The 14,847-nt window shown below is 41.7% G+C and overlaps 1 protein-coding gene across 5 annotated transcripts in view; it reads left to right on the forward strand.

Moving 5' to 3' along the window:
• The first annotated feature begins 2,539 nt into the window (after positions 1–2,539).
• Positions 2,540–14,847, forward strand: part of NCOA1 (nuclear receptor coactivator 1) — a 211,595-nt gene continuing 199,287 nt past the window's right edge. For all 5 annotated transcript variants that reach the window (XM_032497132.1, XM_032497135.1, XM_032497134.1 and 2 more), the window contains exon 1: positions 2,540–2,652. The gene's annotated coding sequence lies outside the window, so the exon portion shown is untranslated. The remainder of the gene's footprint in view (positions 2,653–14,847) is intronic.

The following is a 14,847-nucleotide window of genomic DNA, read 5'->3' on the forward strand; positions in this document are numbered from 1 at the left end:
ATCAACATTCTATGGCTCTGTAGAAAAGGAGCAGCAAAGAAAAGTGCTAGCAAAGGTAAGTTCAGAAGACAGATAAAGACAGAGGAGAAGGATGTAGAATACAGTATCAATTGCTGCAGAGAGGCCAAATGGTGGGGGGGACTGAAGGATCTGCTGGGCCTGGCAATCAGCAGTGACTAGAGTGTAGCCCCAACAGGAGACAGTATTACCTATACAAGTGGCTCATTTGTAGGCATCTTCACACAGCCTAGATTAGACTAGCTTGGGAGGTAAGTCCTACAGAAGGGGATTAACCTGGTAGATGAGAGGTAGGTAGCTTCGGGTATTTTCAGGGATTATTGGGTGAGGACTCTGTAGATGACTAGAGATTCTGGTAAACCTGGTGAGGGCAGGAGTTAATGAAATGCATCAAGGGTCCCAGTAACAAGTCTTGGACAAGAATCAAATGAATGAATATGTAAAGAATGAATATATGGTAAATGTAGGGTGTGGGCTAAAGGTTGTTTTATGAGCAGAACAGGAAAAGGGTGGTAATCTAGGGTATGGCAGTGAATGACTGCAGGATTCAGTACCTGCCTTCTGGAGGAAGTTGCTTACTGCCTGTGAGGGCTGCCAGGGAGGGTGGTGTTTTGAAGCAAAGTCAGGTTTCAGTTAGGAGAAAGGTGTGAAGGCCTCAGGGATTTCCAGAGGTTGCTTTAGCGTATAAGACTCTGGAAGAGAAACAGGAAAATCCAGGAGACAGCAGTAGCAGGACAGGACTAGGGTAGGTGCAGGAAGCTACCCGGGAATAAAAGTGCAGGAAAGGATAGATGACTGTTTTACAAAGCAACTCTGCAGCCAGCGACTCATTCATCCTTAGGACAACTCGAGGAGAGAGCTCGGTATTATATCGCTAGCCTTTGGAACGAGGGATGCTTTCCAGATAAGGCAATCGCGGCTCAGAAAGCCTGTTCAGCCGCTGCTTTATTCTTCTAGTGACAAGGAACACTCTACTTTTGGAAGGAGAACTTCCATTACAAATTTTAAAAAGCGAGTAGAAAAGAAGAAAGGTGTGGGCCCCCTTGAGGGGAAAGCTCTGTCAATGACAGACATTTTGGGTAATTCATGGAATTGCAGAGCCAGACGCGTCAGATAGACCTTTTCATCTGTAAAACGAAAGGGGCAGATGATCTTTTTCCCTTATCTAATAGCTCGTGAAATCATCCAGGCAACCACCTTCCAATTTTACAGAATAAAAACCGAGGCCCGAGGGATGTGTCTCGCTCAAAGTAATACAACAAATTAGAGGAGGGACAGGCCCAGAACCGACTCCTCCAGGGTCCAGTGGGCCTCTCGCCGCTCCACAACCTTCCCTGACAGATAAGACCAGCGGGAGGCTGCAGGCGGGGCGGCCTAGCTGAAAGCGCCCTGGGGTTCGAGGCGGCTTCCCGGCAGCAGTCAGAGGAACGCCCCGAGGGGAGGGGAAGACTTAGGGCCTCCTTTCCCACACTTCGTTAGGACGCGGGCCGGGGCGGGACCGCGGCAGCCCTCCCTCGGGCCTGCGGCCGGCAGAGGGCGCGGGGCGGCTCCTCGCTCCACCGCCCGGCGGGCGGGGACCTGCCTGCCTCGGGCGCGCCGTCGGAGCTCGCGGGCACCGGGTCGCGGCCGCCGGGCCGGGCAGAGGGCGCAGGGGCTGCGCGGCGGGCGGGGCAGCTGGAAGCGGGCGGGGCGGCCGGGGCGGGGTGGGGCGGGGCGCGGAGGGGGCGGGGCCGCGAGCGGGGGGCGGTGGCGGCGGCGGCCGAGGAGGAGGAGGAGGAGAACATGGCGGCCGCGGAGAGCGGCTGAAATGCCTGTTCTTCAGGCCAGGCGAGCGGGAGTCTGACGCGATTTGCCGAACCCTCCCCTCAGACGGCTGGACCGCGGCCTCGAGCGCCTCGGCTGTCCTGTTCCCTGCTGCTCCCTCGAGCGGAGCCTGCGCCGGGTCCGTTCTGCATCCCCCTGCTGGGGGACCCCTGCTCCGGAGGAGGGGGCCGGAGAGCCGCGGCGGCGGCGGCGGGCTCCCGGCCCGAGCAGCGGCGGAGGCCGCGGCGGTGCCGCCGCGGTCGCGGGCGAGCGCGGCGCGCGTCAGCGCGGCCCAGAGGCGGCGGCGGCAGGTGAGTGGCGGGCGGCGGGCGCCGAGCCTCCCGGTGGGTGCAGCTGTCACGAGCCGCGCGGCCGCCGAGGCCCTAGGAGGCGGGGAGCAGCTGGCGCCCCTCCGCCCCCCGCTCTCCTTTCTCTCCGTTCCGTCCCCCCTCCCACTTTCCCCGAGTTCTCCCTCGGCCTCGCGCGGCTGGAGGGGGCGGAGGTCGCAGCTGTCACGGGCACCAGCTGGGGGGCTGCGCCGCGGAGGGGAACTGCTGCAGCAGCGACTTCTCTGCCCCCTTTCCCAGTTGCCCTAGTTAGAGCGGACAGGGCGAGCATCCGCGGAGGGTGCGCGAGGCTCGCGGCCGCCGGCCCGGCGTGGGGAGCGGCGCCCCGAGCCCGCGGGCGCTCCCCGCCGCCGAGAGGGGGAGCCGGAAGTCGGCGCGGCGCCCCTCGGCCCCGGCGAGCGCGGTGACCTTGGCAAGCGGGGTAACCTCTCCAAGTCTCGCCTGCCCGGACTGCGAAATGGGGATGACCATGGCGAGCTTTTCCGTAAGCGCAGCCTTCGACGGCGCTTCTGTTTACCCCGGCGCACTTGCTTTTTCCTTCTCCCGACGGGGGATTTTAAAGGCACAAATGGGATGGATAAGTGAGATTTTCCTGTTATGTTCAGGGTTTGGTCCCCATCGTAGAATTCTGCTGAAAGGACGTAGGAAGGGGAGCAAACATGTTGATTGGACGACTGAGGGGTCGGATGGGTTAATGGTCAGCGACAGAGAAATCGGACACCAGGGTCCCTAGTCTTTACTGCCCAGCTGTGGTGGTTCTTTCTTTCTTTCTTCCTTTCTTTCTCTTTTTTTAAGCAGTCACTCCCGTGGACTAGACACTGCCTCGTTTCACGGTGTTAGAGGGAGACGGAGGGTTTGACAATAAAGCCTATGTGTGTTACAAGGACAGTCTATGGTGCTGTGGCTGCAGAGTTTGTTGGGGAGGAAAACTTTAAGCTGGAGGATCTTTTAGCCTTTCATGCTTGGCTCTCTTGGTTCGCTGTAGAGGCGTTGAAGAGGCAGGTGTCCTTGTGGAGAAGGTGACATTTTTTTTTCTTCTGAGACGGTGAATTTCTAATGTCGAGTATGGTGATGGTGAATGAAGGGTTCTTGAGTGAATTGCAGTCCCAGCACCCTCTGTTGATGCCAAGAGTAATCTCAGTGGTGATGATTTGTGAGGGCTGAGGCTTACACTTCAGTGATTAAGAAATCTTCAAGTGTCTGCTGCAGGGAAGCTTAGATTATACTGGACTGCTGAAAGGATGTATTTCAGGGGTTAAATTTGTTTGAGGTTTGTCTTCAGTTCTGGAATTGGTTGAAGGTTAGTCTCTTAAAAAAAAAAAAGTTGGCCAAAGGGGCCTCTCAGCCTTGTTTCACAGAAGCTATGATGTAGGAAGGGGGTCAGATTTCTTCATGTTGAGAATAATGTGAAAAAAGTATTTGCTTGGGTCTTTTGGCTCTTGAACTAGAAATAGTTTTGGGTTAAAGGTAGCAGTGGGGTTTGATTCAACTTAATAAATGGGCATTCCTTGAACTGTTTGTCGTAAACTAGATACAACTGCAAGTGTTTCTTTTTTGTCTCCTGTACTTCGTGGAAGGGTCTAATTTGGTTTTGTGTACTAGCATCTGAAATGATTTCCCTCTACTTTTTATCCACATTTTATGCTTTGGGAACAATGGATCTAAGGGGGGGCCTGAATAGAGAGAGAATAAATGGTTTGGAGAGAAAATGCAGGGGTGCTGCTTATAAGAACAGGCATTTAGTTTTGATTTTTGTAGACATTTTGCATTGATTATTTCATTTATTTAATTCACAATGCAGTTTGATTTTTAAGGTGCAAAACTTGAATTTTACATAGTTTATAGTTAACCTCTTCCTCATTTCTTTCTGAGAAAATCTGTAGGATTGTGTCTATTAAGTTGTTTTTTGTGTGGTTTATGCCAAAAGAGTATTTTAGATCTGCATTTTTGGGTAAGTGGTTTTATTGAAAAAAAGTACTTGATGGAACTAATGGTGATTGTTCTACTTAAACTGGGATTATATAGACAATGCATTTTCCTCCCTGTTTTCTGCCAACATTTGTTTTTCTTTCTCCTTCAATTTCAGGGTTTCATTTCTAGAAATCTGGGCTGGAAACAGAAGCAGCAGTTTGTATAATCCTAAGAACTTGCTTATGCCAGGAGACTGTAAGGGTAGCATGAAGTGGGTGTGGTATAAAGATACTGCGACTACTTAAGACAGTTTAACTGTTGAGGGAGTCTAGGGTCAAACTTTAAATTTTGTCGAATTTCCTGTTTTCTGTGTATGTGTTAATCTTTTGGTGGGCAGAGGATTGGGCTGCTATGGTGCTGACTGGTAAATGTTGTGAAAATGTTGGCAAAATTTCATGCTTTTACTCTATAGGGAAGGGCGGTAAACAAGCCTAAATAATTTAAAGATGTTGTTCCCAGGATGGAATGTTCTCTTCATGTACTCTTGATCCTGCTAATCCAGTGATTGGTCTTTACCAGGACTAAATGTTGAGTAAGTAATGAGGGAGGTGTAGACGTGCTGAAAGGTGGAGTGGGGAAGAAAGGATATTGGACGTTCCTTGAAAAATCTTTTCTCTATTGGACTGTATGTCAGAATAAGATTTATCATTGGTTTTTAAAGGACATTTTAGCCCTCTCTTCTCTGTTGTCATCAATTTTACATACCTTCTGTTAGGGAGATACTACCTCTGCTCCTTACTTTAGTTTGTCTTTATTTCCCTATCCCCCAGGGGCTCCACGTTGTTTGAATATGTTACATATTTTTTGAAGTTGGTTGGTCTTAAACCGTATGGCCTAAAATAGGTTTCATTTTAGGGCAAGTATGGGAGGTCAACATGCACACACACCACTGAGTAGAATCCCCTAAGCCATGGGGCTGAGGAGATCCCCAGGTTGTTCATTATTGTCTTGGCAGCGATTTTTACTCTCTACGTGTGATAATCACCGGAGTTCTCAGAGGGCCATGGACTGTTTTCCTGGCAGAGGTCCAAAAACATGTGATGGGCTCCTTTTTACATTATCTGCAAGTACTGGGTGCAGAGGAGAGTGTGGGATTGGGTGAAACACATGTGTTTCATGAGTTGACTGACAGAACACTGTATCCAGTCTGGGCTGCAGAACCATACGGATTTCTCCCAACCTTGTACAACTTTCTTATGATTTGGACAGACTAGGCTGTAGGAAAGGACTTCTTTATTGCTTCTCTCCCAGGTTAACTAGCTTAGCCCTTGGTCACTGAGGATGGATCTTGTGGTCTCTGACCTCTTTTCTTACTATTGGAGGTGAGATCTAGTCATTTCAAGCCTTCCCTTCTCCCTTCTTATTTTAGTTAGACTTTGTGCCTCTCTCTCAACATATGGGGTCAGAGGTCATAAAATGGCCTAATGGCAGCAGCATACCATTCCTGGTTGCTTAGTTTAAGGAGGAGGTGCAGGTTTTTTCCTATAGTTTAATTCTGGATGATGTTTTGTGGGTGTACAGTATTTGGATTAACACAGAAATGATTATATTTCTGCAAGATACATGGTTGAATAAGGAGAATTATTACAAAACACTGACACCAACATTTAAGTCCAGTTCTAGAAGTGCAAGAGGAGTGGGTTGTTGTATCCATGCTTCCTCCATTCTGCCATCTGCAACACAGTATTTTTGAGGCTCTTTGAAATGACAGGCTTTTAGAAAAGCTCAGTATAGTTATCATATTCCAAAGATAAATAGTTTATGCCAAAACAAAGGCTATAGTCACTGGAGGAGTTGTAGAAGACTTCAAATTAATCAGTCTAGTCACCCTCATTTTAGATATATTTTGATTTAACTCTCCTTTTGGTGGCAGGGAGGTGGGGTAGGAGAGAGATTGGGCTTTACTTAGAAGTCCTGGACCTGACTGTTGGAAACAGACAGACCAGACCCATAACAATGGGTGCAAAATAGATGCAAGCACAGAAGCAATATATACCTATTAACAGGACCAGAATTCTGATAACACCGGCAGCAGATTATCCAGTGTTTCCAGAGTGATACTTCATTTTTGCCTTTTGGCTTGTAATTTTGAGGCAGTTTTTAAGCTTCTTGTGGGGCTGGATGTTTGACTTCAGGCAGGGGATGGTGTCCTGGCTCTTCTACTTGATAGATGTAACCTTGGGCTAGTTTTTTAACCACACTGCAGGTTTTCATGCTTAAAATTGGAATAATGTACTTACCCTCATATTGTTGTGAGCTTTAAATTAACTTATTATATTAAATGAAAAGATATGTCTAGCATAGTGATTGGCACATAGTAAAACTTTAATCATGTTTTCTACATTTCTATAACCTAAACACATCACTATCTAATCTGTCACCAAATTATCTGATTCTTTTCCTTGCAGTTTCTTGGATTTCCCCCTTTATTTCTGCTTCTACAATCTGGTCCTCCTGTCATTTTATACTTGGAGTAACTAGCGTCACATCAACTTTGTGGGCTTGAGTTTCTTTATCTTTAAATGAACATATTGTTCTGATTTCAATTTCTTTTTGTGCTGAAATTCTATGATTTGCAGGTTTATTGCCTGCATGCATTTGCCTCTCTAATTCACCCTACGTAGAAATACTGAAAAATTCTTTTCTGAAATATTTTTTGATGGTATTGTTTTTAGTGGAGACTCTCTGTGGACAAATTTATCACATGTAAATCACTTAAACTGTTCTTGTATTTCTCATTCCAGAAAATTTGCTTTTAAATTGTAAAGTGCTACAAGTGAAGAAAGCATTATAATCACCTGTAGATATCTTGCTTCTTTGATTTTACATGTTTTGTTTCTTTATTTAAATTGCATTTCCTTTTGCTTTATTGTTTGACCTTCAAAAACAGTCAAAGCCAGTGTGTTCTCTAGAAAGCTTGATTTTTATCATACTCTCTTAGCATCAATTATTCAGTTTGTTCTGTATAATAAATTTTTGTCTTCCTTTTGTTCTTTTTTTTTTTGAAAGAAATTCTCTTATTATTGTATGTTGAATTGGTTTTCCTAATTAGGTTAGAAAATCCTTGAGATGGCATGAACCACAACATTTTGAGCAAAGGGGTCTTAATAGTAATTTTGGACAACCTCGTTAATATTACAGATAAGACTAAGGCCAGGCAAATTTTAGTAATTTCCATGGGTTACATGGTGTCTTTATTTGGGTAAGAACTCAGGTATTTGGCTCCCAGTCTTCTTTATGAGAGTCACTTTTTATATTTGAAAGTTACTACAAAGTGATTTAAAATTTTAAGAATTTTACTAAGATTTTGAGTAATGTATAAGTTAGGAGGAATGGTGTATTTTTGTTTTTTGGTCAAAAAATGACTTCGAATATTGTAATAAGGTATTAATCAGGAATTAATTAAGGCTGGCTGCTGTCTCAAAAAGTACAAAAGTGCCTGAAGAGAAATGTCTGTTGTTCTTGTATGGCCCTCATTCAGAGTCAGCAAATATTTACCCATTACTGTCTCCGAGACACACTGCACCCAGGTACTGTGCTTTCTCTACATGCTACATTTTATAAAGGAGGAAAGAAGGCTCAGGGAAGTTAAATGGCTGGTGTAAGATTGCACAGCTTGGAGGTATTAGGGATGACATTTAAGTACAGGTCTTCTGACCTGAAATCACAAGCATACCTCTAAATTGGCTTCTTTCCAAGCATGTTGGCCATACTTGGCCACGTTGTAGCCCTGAATTACTTTCTGGACTCCTCTCAGTTGTCTACATGTGCAGGAGAGACTCTTGCAATCTTCATTGCTTTCTGATGGTCCAGGAGCCATATATACTAGTTACTTAATGAAAGTATCACTTTAAGATTTTCATGCTGTTTCTAATCTCACCTTTGTACTTTAGTAATGTTGATTCTTTGGTACTTCTGTCTGCGTTAAATTTATCTTTGAATGATTGGTTTGGATTCTTAGCAATAAAATTCTGCCTCTCAAGTTTTGTTTGTATTTAAGTAGCTAAAGCTTAGGGTATTTTTTTCATGTGGAATAAATTGCTTGGTCATTCTCTGTGTTTCCACTTATATTTTAAATGGTTGATCTTACTCTGATAGCATTAATATGTTACATCTTACATTTGGTTTGCCTATGTGGTTGAAATATTTACATACTTTTATTATCAAGCTTGGATTTGATTGTTTAACAGTAGATGTTCTGTTGTGAGTATGTGTGTGTATATATACAGATATCACACCATATTTGACCAGACAGTTGAAGGATGAAATGTCTTTGCCTTTTGAAAGCACCTGTATATGTAATACTGGCTTTCCTTTGCTGAATTTGTTTGGAGGAAACCAGGGAAAAGACATTTGTTCTGCAGAGTCTTAAGTCTTACTAGCCTCTCCATTCCACATGGTACAGGAAGTCTGTAATTGAATTTCTAAGTAGCCACTCATTCATTCAACACATAGTTATATGAGTACCTACTTTGTTCAAGGTGCTGTGTTGTTAAAAGATAGGGAAGTTAAATGATAAGATATAGATCCTGTTCTTAAAGAGATTATGACCTCAGAGGGGTGATAAGATGAGCACACAAATACCTATATTACTAATTAAATGTGATGAGCACTATGAGAGGTACTGAAATAGTACTTTGAGGATTCAGGAAAGGGAGCAAATATTTTAGCTTGAAAGGGATCAGGATGGGTTTTGTGGAGGGCTTGGTGGTGGACAGGAACGTTGAAGGCAGTGGATGATTTTTGTATGAGTAAGGGGGAGGAGAGCAGTATATTCAGGAAGATTAAATAGCAAAGATGAAAGGACAGAAAAGTTTGGGGTTATTTTGGGAGTAATGAAGAGGGGAAAGTGCAAGGAGGAGTGTGGCACCAGCCGAGGAGGGTGAGGGAACCAGATGTTCTAGGTGCAGTTGTAAGATGTTGAAGGATTTTAACGGAGGAAGGTGGCAGGGAACAGTGAAGTATGTGGAACTGGATGAAAGTGAGAAGTGCCAGTTTTCCAAATTTATGTGGATCTTTTTTTGGCAGGTTTTACACCCCAAATTTTATATTTTCATAGTTTTTGAAATGATTCCATATGTAAGGCTTACCACACTGGGAACTTACTCATTTTTATGTATATTTGAGAACAGACTTCTTTTTTTCTTGATAGGAGTTAGTACAAAATCTTTTTTTTACTGGCTTATACTTTTTTTTTTTTTAAGCTGTAGCAGTTTCTTTAAACAGTGTGTTATCATTTGGTGCTCTTAAGATGATGCAGCGGACTTGTTTTTCAAGTGTAAAAATGTCATCTCCTTATGTAAATACATGTCACTATAAGTTAGATTGGTCATGCAAGTTGAAAGCCCCTGGCTCTCAATATAGTTCATGATTTATTTACTGATTTATTTATGTCCTGTAATGTTCCAAAAAGGATTTAAGGGAGGATATGTCATGAAGAGTCTTGGACCTTGTTCCAGCCCTATTATTTGACTGAACTGCTGGGCAACATGACACTGAGGGAACAGTGTTGAAGACAACTGGTGTCACAGAATGTGCTGCAGTTGTGTCTTTTGCCAAACTGGTAATACTTCAGAGATGAATACAGTGTAATTAGAGTACATTTAAAGATAACTCATTTAAACTTTGGTAGCATGCAAGGGAATTTGGTTGGTATGCACTAATCGGAGAGCTTTGACTCTTGGGAACCCAGGCACATTTAGAGCAGTAGTCTCTACAGTAGAGTTTACATAAAATTATCTGGGAAATGGGAGAAATATTAGAGATCTTTTAAGGAAGTTTATTTACTTTCAATCTGCTATGATATTTTATAGTTTATAGGGGTCTGAATAATTGGATTTTTAGACTTGTTATTTTAAATTTTTGGGGGGGGAAGGAATTTGGTCAGTCGGTCTGTCTATTATCTATCTATCTATCTATCTATCTATTTTAATGGAGGTACTGGAGATTGAACCCAGGACCTGGTGCTAAGCACACACTCTATCACTGAGCTACACCCTCCCCGACCTTAAGTAGTAGACTCTTAATATACCTTATATTGCAGTAGGGAATCACCATGCAGATCTTTTGTAAAATATTTCATGTAGGTTGACTGGTTATCTTAAGGCAAAGGACTTAAGAATTGTCTAATTTAAAGACGACTTACTAATTTTTCTTTTGCAAAAACACAGATGTCCCAGATTTGCTGACATTTTCTCTGACAAGTATCTGTGAGTAGTCCCTACTACCTAGCAGCTATTTATGAAAAATAAACACACTTAATCTGTTCTTTCAGGAAACAAAACTCAGTGTTACTGAAAATGAATATTTGGAACTATTGCTATCATTATTGGATTTAATTGCTAAAAACGATGTGTGTTAACTTTAAGAATGTTTTTATATGTACACTTGAACTTGGAAACAATATTTTTAACCTGTATGAAAACCTTGTAAAAGAGGGACTTAAGTGGTTTTGAGTCCATCTACTGAAAATGTAAAAAAGGCAATACTATATGATTAGTTAGTAAGAAAACTGATTGTCATTGGGAAATATGGACATGCACTGTCAATTTCACTGAAAACCGTTGCATAAATGGTGAATGGGATTGAAAATTGAATATCCTGTTTTATTTAGTGTAGCTAGTGATGCAGTTCTTCCCTTTGGTTTTACTCATCTTTGTGAATTATGTTTTTGACTATGATAACCATTAAAACCAAGTAAAATAGTTACTTGTGAAAATGAATTGTATTTAGAATCAGACTTTTGAGTTGCTTTAGTACAAAATGTGAGAGCAAAATTAAAAATCAGTAATGTTCAGTCACATTACTCTCACCAAAAATAGTGGTAGTATTAATAACTATTAGGAAGAACACAAAGCTGTGTCATCAATAGGTAAATTAAATGTTTAAAAATTGCTTATTTTATTATAGTAAATGTCATTCTTTTAAACTTCCATTTTTTGTATGCTTTATAAGGCACATACTTTATTGGTCTAGTGTGCAATGTGTATAAATTGTAATAAATACTCATATATAGCTTCCTATTCAAAACTTTAACTATGGGGTATATGATAAAAATAATTACCACCGTTTTATAACAAGGGTTTTTAATTAAGAACTCTTGGAGTTTATGGATTAAGAGTCTCTAGATAGGCTTGGGGGAGTGTCTGTGAACACTCTGAAATGTATGCAAAATGTATGTATATGCAAAATTCTATGATTCTGTGTATTTCTCTGGGGAGAGAGTCTATAGCTCTAACAAATTCCCAAAAGGGTCCACGACCTCCCCTAAGGTTAAGAACCTCTTTTGTTAAGGAGCAGGACCTCAATAACTCCATTCATCCAGTCTTACCCTCTTGCCAAATTGAATGGATATATCTGATGTCATTACTCAGGCCTGCAGTATGACTGGATTTGCAGTCTGTTTTTCCATTTTGCAATAGATGTGATTGCAGTGCCTTTGGCCTTTACAGATGTTTGAGCTCCTGTCTGTTGCACAACTACCTGGCCTTCATCACTTGGCTGCTTTCATGTATCATTTCTCACCTCTGTCCCCTCAAATCCCAATTAAAAAAGTGGACCTTTCATATGAATGTCGAGATGGAAATGCATATATGTATAGAAGAGCCCAGTATCAATTCGGCTATAGGGAGACCCTGCTGGGTAGGCTGGAATTCACAGTTGCTGTGGTGTTAACCTCTTTCTATAATCTGAATCTCACCTTGAGGTCTGATTTGACATGTGCTACAAACACTTTCCAAGTTCTACCAGCTCTTTAGATATGTTCCTTTTCTCCTCACTGTCATTATTCTAATGTAAGCCTAATGTTTGCGATAGTATCCAATGGTCTCTCTGTCCCCAGTGAGTTCCTGCTTCAGTCTGTCCTAAATTTTGTTTGGGAATGATCATCCTAATTTTTATGTTCATTGTCTTACTTTGCTTAAAAACCTTCAGTGGCTCCTCATTACTGTCAAGATAAAGTTCCCTAGCCTGGCGTTTAAAGCTTTCCAGTGTCTGGCACCAACTTGCTTTTCTGGTCTCATTTTCCGCTAGTTTCCCCCAGCAAACTATTCAAAGTAAAATTGTCGGTTACTGTCCCCTAACCACCCCTTAGGCTTCTCTGTCTCTGCTTTATATATTTCTTTCCTTGGACTGTGCTCCCTTATCCTAGTCTATATCTCTAGAAATTCCACCTATCCTTTAAAGCTCAACTCAGATTCCATCTTGTTTGTTGAGTGTTCAGACTATAGAATTTGAACATAATTCCTTCTATGAACTCTTTTTTTAAAACATTTTTTATTGATTTATAATCATTTTACAATGTTGTGTCAAATTCCAGTGTTCGGCACAATTTTTCAGTTATTCATGGACATATACACACTCATTGTCACATTTTTTTCTCTGTGAGTTATCATAACATTTTGTGTATATTTCCCTGTGCTATACAGTGTAGTCTATTCTACAGTTTTGAAATCCCAGTCTATCCCTTCCCACCCTCCACCCCCCTGGTAACCACAAGTCTGTATTCTCTGTGAGTCTATTTCTGTCCTTTATTGACACTTTGTTTTTGTTTGTTTGTTTGTTTTTGTTTTTGTTTTTTAGATTCCACATATGAGCGATCTCATATGGTATTTTTCTTTCTCTTTCTGGCTTACTTCACTTAGAATGACATTCTCCAGGAACATCCATGTTGCTGCAAATGGCATTATGTTGTCGGTTTTTATGGCTGAGTAGTATTCCATTGTATAAATATACCACATCTTCTTTATCCAGTCACCTGTTGATGGACATTTAGGCTGTTTCCATGTTTTGGCTATTGCAAATAGTGCTGCTATGAACATTGGGGTGCAGGTGTCATCCTGAAGTAGATTTCCTTCTGGATACAAGCCCAGGAGTGGGATTCCTGGGTCATATGGTAAGTCTATTCCTAGTCTTTTGAGGAATCTCCACACTGTTTTCCACAGTGGCTGCACCAAACTGCATTCCCACCAGCAGTGTAGGAGGGTTCCCCTTTCTCCACAGCCTCTCCAGCATTTGTCATTTGTGGATTTTTGAATGACGGCCATTCTGACTGGTGTGAGGTGGTACCTCATGGTAGTTTTGATTTGCATTTCTCTGATAATTAGTGATATTGAGCATTTTTTCATGTGCTTTTTGATCATTTGTATGTCTTCCTTGGAGAATTGCTTGTTTAGGTCTTCTGCCCATTTTTGGATTGGGTTGTTTATTTTTTTCTTATTGAGTTGTATGAGCTGCTTATATATTCTGGAGATCAAGCCTTTGTCGGTTTCACTTGCAAAAATTTTCTCCCATTCCGTAGGTTTTCTTCTTGTTTTATTTCTGGTTTCCTTTGCTGTGCAGAAGCTTGTAAGTTTCACTAGGTCCCATTTGTTTATTCTTGCTCTATGAACTCTTAATATTTATTTTCCTTATTATTCGTTTGACACTTTATATTGCCTTGGACTGTGTGAAATTTTTTGTTTTCATGTGTCCTGTCTCCCAAATTAGGGTATGAGAACAGCAGAGGAGGATCATGTTTTGTATTCTGTCCTCTGCCATGTCTTATGCATGTAGATATTAAAATATTTCATGTCATGTTGATTAAATCATAATAGTACTTATTAAATTCTTATTCATGTACTTAGAGAAATAGGTCCTTTTTTTGTATGTGTGCCTGGAATACTCATGCATAATATCTAGGGATTCTCTCTACTGTTTTCAGGGTATTTGGGAATTTGAATTGGAAGTCAAGCATTGCTTGGGAGCATGTAGTCCTGCATCATAAGAAGTTGACTGTTAAGGGCTATGTTCAGAAGTCTGGGGTAGCCTGGTGAATCATTGTTGTCTAGTGTAGAGCTCCATTTGCCATGGATAGCAGAAATCCTCGTGTCCCTTTGTCTCTTTACTTAGGCATGCTGGAGACACAAATTCCTAATGTTTTGAGGAGGACTACAATTCTGTTTTAATTTTTCAACTCTTTCTTCTTAATAAAAAATAAAGTTTTATTGAGTACTTGTTTGAATGGTTAATAGGGGGCACCATGAAGTTATTATATTTTAGGATTCCTGCCCTTCAAGGAGATTATCCCTATAGGGAGTCTCATTTGCTTTCAGTCGTGCATGAATTGATGATGGGAGTATACAACTAACTAGCTTACTTAGTTGCTAACTGAGATATGTGGAAGCTACTCTAGCACTTACTATTTTTAGCAGTCACTTGAAATTTATGTACTATCATATATACTTGTTTTGATAGGTGTCTTTCCGACCAACCACATTGTAAATTGTAGAATGTAGAGGCCGTTTATTTTACGAGTTATGTGCCAGATCTACAGCGTTTTCATAGTTCTTCACCCACAGTATACATACATAAGTGTGTTACTGATGATGTCAGGAGCATGGTCTGGGTAGGCTTCCTGGAGGAAGTGGAATTTCAGTTTGACTTCTAGGATATGAAATGATGCTTCTAGCATCATCTCATTGAATATGAAAAAAGGGTTCTGTGTTTAAAATGGGACTGTATATATGTTTGGTGCATTATCTGAACACAGAGCCTCTTTGGTTACTATGCCTTTGGCCCTAAAGTGATTCATATCACTCCCTCATATAGCACATTGGCCAAAAGTAGTCACAGGGCTTACCGTAAAATCCTGGTATTAATCTCTCTGAAGAAAGAAATGTGGGCAAGAAATGAATATTTGGTCAGCAGTTAATGTTTTTGCCTCCCTATG

This window comes from Camelus ferus, chromosome 15 (assembly GCF_009834535.1).
Source record: "Camelus ferus isolate YT-003-E chromosome 15, BCGSAC_Cfer_1.0, whole genome shotgun sequence".
In the NCBI taxonomy this organism is placed as follows: Eukaryota; Metazoa; Chordata; class Mammalia; order Artiodactyla; family Camelidae; genus Camelus; species Camelus ferus.